The following is a 6,141-nucleotide window of genomic DNA, read 5'->3' on the forward strand; positions in this document are numbered from 1 at the left end:
GCTTTTTGCCTCACTTCAACGGCCATAATTACAATTAGAATGAAAAATCAAAGGGTCCACATGGTGACAAACCGCTAAGCAGCCAATTATGCTTTATTATTATCATTTGTTGGAAGGTTATGTAATAAGTGTTATTGCAGGCAAGGCCCGATGGCATCCCAAAAATCCATGCATGAGCATTAAAAAGGACAGCGCTGATAGTCGTATGGTTCAATGAGCTTGTCCATGGCTCATCTCAGTATAAGTTGGACTTGAAGACAAGTCAGGTATGTGAATATTCACATTTAAGATGCTGAAACTACAGAAAATGTATGTTTTTAAATAAAAAAAATCAAATACCTAAAGAGTTGTCAATTAATTGGATGATCGATTAATGATTGATTAATTGTTTGCAGCTTGATTAAAAGAGCTCTATGTCTATCTCAAACCCCTATTGCAGTAAGTGCAGTGAACAAGAAGGAATGGCGCCACCTCCGTCCCTCCCTGTGTCGCTTGAGGAAGCCAGTCAGTCATAAAGCAGAGCAGTCGGCCACAGCGCGTCATGATGTAGCCATACACGCCGTGGTGGCTTCCATATGGGCTCGCCATGCACGTGACAGCAGCGCTGCTATACAGATGTTCACCTCTGTTTCAGCAGCATCTGAGTCCATCTGTCATAAGAGTCGGCTGCTTAGCACGTCGCATGGCAGCCATATGGACTTTTCACAAAAGGTTACCCCACATGAATTAGGCTGAATGGCAAGCTGTTGACGACGGGCGTCTCTCTCGCTCGCAGATTACAAACACGGTGTTGCCCCAAACATTAGCCACACCTGTGCGAGAGACGCATCCAAATATTATTTTATCTTGGCTGCCTCAGAGCGAGAGGTGGGGTCCACCCTGGACTGATGGCCTGTCAATCACTCAAAGGCACATTCATGCCCACGGACAATGTTCCAATCTTAAATGGAGGGAACATGCCTTTTTCTGGGCTGTGGGAGGAAGGCCCAACATTATGCTGTTCTACTTTATCATCATTATGAATTGCATAATTAGTCATGAACAATCCAACACATTTTACTGTCATTAGCGTTTTTTAATGTGCATTATAATGATACTATTATTAGTTGTAATAATATCATGACCTCTGTACAGTAATGGCAGAATTTTTGATACATCTGTTGTATTATATGTCATTTGATTGTGTAAATAAACTTTATGACGTTTAGTGGGACTAAGAATTGTGTAAACTTGTAGAAAAAAAAGAAATGCGCACTTAACTTTTCTTGTTCTTTTTGCTTTTTCTGTACATTTATTTAAAATCAAGAATGTCTAAACAACGTTACTGGATATAGTTGTTAAGGGGGCATCCGATTTAAATGATTTAAAAGCGGATGGGGCAATAACAGTGAATAATACGTGAATAAATTGCCCTTCAATCATGTCCGCATTCCGACAAGCCCCAACTCAGATCTTACAGTGACATCTAGTGGCGAGATGGCTCATGACACCCGCCCTCCCAACCCTGATATCACACTTTTCTAAAAGTTCAGCATTTTCTTGCTATCATGAAAGAAATACGGACCGTCTTGATGCATATACCACAAGACTTGAACCAGGATGGATTGCCTCTGCAAGGAAGCCATGATATGATTTTAAAAGGCCAGTAATGAGTAAAGTAAAGAGTGGGGAAGTTCCGCCTCCTCCGATGCCAAGTGGTCAGAAAGCTAAGATCCTAAGATAAGATAAGCTAGATAAGAGATTTCAGAAGTGAGTAGGTTATCAATGGTTGTAAGGGTTATAAGTGATAAAATCGTTTTGGGGTCATATAATTATTCTACAGATGTAGAGAACCCTTTTACCTACCAGGCTCATTATCCACCTGTTGGCACCCATGGAAGTGGCAAAAGAAACAATCAGAAGCCTTTGAAATTAAGGTACAACGACAGCAACTTGAAAAATGTGCACACAAACACTTATGGTGTCCAAATGGCCTGAGATGAATCAGCCATCAGGAGCATGCAGGTCCAACAGCCAAAGAGCAAGCACTTGGAATTTGTCCTGTTGTTGCCCAATTCGAATGGGGGACACGCCCAATGTAATCACACGCCACAATTAACCGCCTTCACTTGCCGCTTTCTGCACGGTGAGCGCCTCCCCGTTTCTTGGCCACATAATTGGCTCGGAAAGAAAGGAGCAGCTCAGCAATTGTGCGGGCCTTCTCCTCGTACCGTAATGGCCCGTAATTTCAATCAGTTGTATTTTTCACAGAGACCAGACCAGGCAGACTATACCTCGTTTTGATGCCCAATCAAGGAGAGCCCTTTGTTGGAATACACTCTGGACCTAAATTTTAAGACCAGTTGAAAAACTGCCAGATTATACATTTTCTTCTGCTGGGTCTTAAGGAGCTTCTGAGCAGAGCTTCAAAAGAAGAAATGAGAGCGAGACAACTTTTAGTGTTAGCATTGAAAGTGAAAACGGCTGATCATCAGCTGATCGAAAGACCGCACCCTTTAACTCATTCTATCTAAGCCATTTTTCTAAAGGTAACCATTTTAGACCCATCCATCTTCGGCGGTACGGCACAACTGAAAAAATCCGTTTGGGGTCTAAGTTTTTTCCCAGACACCGCAAACGTCAGAGCACTCTCTGGTCAAGCTGTGGGTTTCCGCTGAGCTACCGGAGTCAGACCCGTCTAGTGTCCTAGTATCATGTGATAGATCTCCATCCAGGATGGCTGAATAAACTAGCAAGGTCTTCATTTAGCCAAGATTCAACTTACCAAAGGGTCAAAAACGTCAAAAACCAAATCATACAAAAGCTGGGTGGTCAGAAATCGCCGCTTGCCTGTATTGGCATTTACATAGAAAATCTCATCTTCAAATGTTTGCATGTTCAGGCGCCTAAAGGCATACATTATGTGGATAAACTTCCAAAACAATACTGTTTGATTCCATTTAGTCAAAAACGGTCTTCAGTCAACATGGCGTACAATGTGCGTCGCTGAAAGGTTGGTTTTCCATGACAGACCAAAGCAGTGAGATGACATCATGGACGACGGTTCAGTGACCGTTTCCACGTTCCTCACAGGTTCTGGTACAGAATGGCACATCTAACATTTACCACATTTAGCAGGTTAACTCCTGATCTCCAGATGAAGGAAACTGAAAACCTTTCTGCAGCCATGCCTCCACCCTCTCCCTTTAAGCTGCCTGTGTGCCATCTTGTTTTAAACCAATCCAGGAGGTTCTCCTCAGCCTGGGATGCGAATGGCTCAGGGTTGGCTTGCAAGCTACAAATGATCATCACAATTTCCAAATGACAATGGTTCTATTTGGATGCACAAACAGGCTGATAACAAGATGACTGAGGTGCTGAGGGAACGCAGACGTGGGCAGCGTTACTCACTCCTCAAACAATGCAGCCGCACATAAAAGTTCAGTTTCAACTGAGATCAAAACATACCAAGGAGTTCACATTTAAGAATCACAGAGAAAATATAAATTTGGAAATAAATGCAATGTTTTAGGGGGTATAAACACCTTTAAAACAAAACATTTTGACTGTTAGCAACTTGGCAGCGTGCTTTAAGATCATCAGAACATTATGGAGGTGGAAGAGATTTAAGATGAGCACGCCTACTGACTGAATGACCTCAGTGGGCGTTCAACAACCCTGAACCGATAAAGTATTACTTGATTGCTTTCCTGCATTCGCCAGCAAAAACAACTCAGAGGTCTTAAGAGTCAGTCCAAGTTCTTCTAAAATGTCAAGCAGGTCCTTCAGAGCGTTCACACAAAGCTCAGGATTTATTTTCCACCTACTTTCCTAGATGATACACGAGGTGGACAAAAGCAGCTCCACACAATTAGTCAACTCCATGACTGCTTATGCCCCAAATACCCCCGTACTGTAGGCAAGGAGGCTATGGCTGTGGTGCGCTGGTTCACATCATGAATCAATTTAGTTAAACGCATGTTTTGGAGCAACACAAATACATGGCAAACAATTTGTCTTCTTTCAAATGCGGCAGCTGTACCATTACACCTCTAGGGATTGAAAGGTGTGTGTGTGTGTGGGTGCATTCTTTGTGGCAACGAGCACTCGTCTCCGTTTCTTTGCTCCTGCCTCAGGCTGACTCGGTGCTCTATTCCTCACACCAGCGATGCGCACCCCGTGCATAAAATGACAACCCCCCCCCCATGGATGGCGGGGACCTACACACAACGCTTGGGAAGCTTTTGGCACAGCGTATGTGCAAAGGGGATTTGAAGTCTATTAAATATATTGTTTTTGCGTAGCTGGTAGAAACATGTCAACAATCACATAGAAGCCCAAGCCGAAGCTAAGCTAACCTTGGGTCAACTTCCTTCTAGAGAATCCTACAGCTGAGGTGGAGTCGTCTGTAGTCTACAGGCAAGTCCTTTAATGTCTGCATTTGCCGAGCTGTACTAGGAATACATGATCATAGATGACCACAATGCAGTCCACTTGGCATCCATCATCACTGTACAGGAAGGCAAAGGTGCAGCCCCCCTTTCCTACATGCTACCACATATACAAGAGAGATTATGTATTTCCGGCATGATTGCATCGTCTGTGTTTACTCAGCGCATCAGCCTCGTCTGTCACCTCTGGCTAATTCTCACCTTGCTGATGAATTCCAAGGCAAACGGCGGCCTACAAATCACATAAGCCTAACAATCTACAGGCGGGGGCGCAAGGCGACCAGCTCACTCAGCAAGTGGGAAAGCAACATTAGACGTTAAACCAAGGCTGAAAAGATGGAAATGTGGGATTTTATCCAGCAGCTTTTCTTGTAATGAGGGCTCGCCACTTCTCGGGTGTTTTATTGGACGCTGGCTGATGGCCACATGGGGCATTTAGAGGACAATGGAGCATGCCCTTGCTAAAACCTAAGTACGTTCTGTAATTAAGGCCATATGTACTGCCCTGCACTTCTCCCAGCCTGAGCGGTTTCCCTGGAATTTTATTACCTATGTGGATTATTGTTATTTTTCTAATTTTGAGTGATGATCATCTCGACAATTCAGGTATCTTATTGCCACTCCTATGTGGGTAATGGACTCACTTTGGCCCACAATAAACAAATCTTGGCTCTGGTACTGCGTGTGCATGACACCTCTTCCAATCATGACAGACCAGAGGTGAAAGAAGTTGAGCACGGATCAGAGCATGCAGGTACTGGACTTTAGGTCTGAAGTGGTCCAAGTGGGAATGCACCCTAAGAGAAGGCATGTAGCCTCCATCCACCTTGAATCTCGATAGGAGGCCTTCTTCCATGCCTCGCCGCCAACTCTGTTGCTGTTTTCTCACGAATCTGGGCCTGAAAATTGTATTCCATCGACCACGCTCGCTATCAACACACAATTATCTGGGTTAATCATGTGGAACTGTGGCCAATTCACCTGGGGCTTAGAGACTAATGACATTGGCGAGCGGCCATTGCTTTAGTGGAATGGCACCTGCAGTAGCGACAGTGAGATTGGCATAGAAAATTTGGGCTCATTTCATCCATCTTCACCTTCGTCACCATCCAACATCCCCTCCTCCTCCTCTCACTTTTATCATTTTCTCCCATTCGCCACTCAAACTTGTTATGCTTGTTTCCATCCATGCTCCTCCTCCTGACATTTCTCAACACCCGACTTCCACCGTTACTTCAACATTCGCACCTCATGTAAAAAACTACATCACACCTGCAGAGGCGGTAAAGGTGACACAAAAAAATGTCATCTCGCAACAAGTTTTCCATTTGACAGGATCTTGGATGCTAGTGGAATAATTAAGGAGCTGATAGAGAGCATCATCCAGGTGTTGATGCACACGCCTTTGTCTGTCCAACTGCAGCAGACTCATTCCCAGCAACTTTGGACCCCAGGGCTCATAATTAGACATCAATATAAACATATGTTTCCCAATCACAGATGTCAGCCATGTGTGAAATGGGTGTCACACTGTTGGCCATTTCATTATGCAGCCGGCGGTTGCAGCCACGATGGAAATGTACCTCCACTTCCTGAAAGGATCTGCAAACAGGAGGGCCGGCGTGGAAGTCTCAGCCTCTGGACGGGGGTTGGTAGGGTGGGGGTGACACCTCTCAGACGGCTTGAAAGTGAAGACATCCCATCTAAAACT

General features: G+C 44.5%; 1 long non-coding RNA gene across 1 annotated transcript in view; it reads right to left on the minus strand.

Annotated features, from left to right (window-relative positions):
• The window catches only part of LOC131104872 (uncharacterized), a 47,563-nt gene extending 41,422 nt beyond the window's left edge, over window positions 1-6,141 (minus strand). Inside the window, exon 1 of the long non-coding RNA XR_013629850.1 lies at window positions 6,014-6,141. This is a non-coding gene — a long non-coding RNA (uncharacterized LOC131104872). The remainder of the gene's footprint in view (window positions 1-6,013) is intronic.

This window comes from Doryrhamphus excisus, linkage group LG15 (genome assembly GCF_037039965.1).
Source record: "Doryrhamphus excisus strain RoL-2023G ecotype Guam linkage group LG15, RoL_Dexc_Guam_v1.1, whole genome shotgun sequence".
Classification (NCBI taxonomy): Eukaryota; Metazoa; Chordata; class Actinopteri; order Syngnathiformes; family Syngnathidae; genus Doryrhamphus; species Doryrhamphus excisus.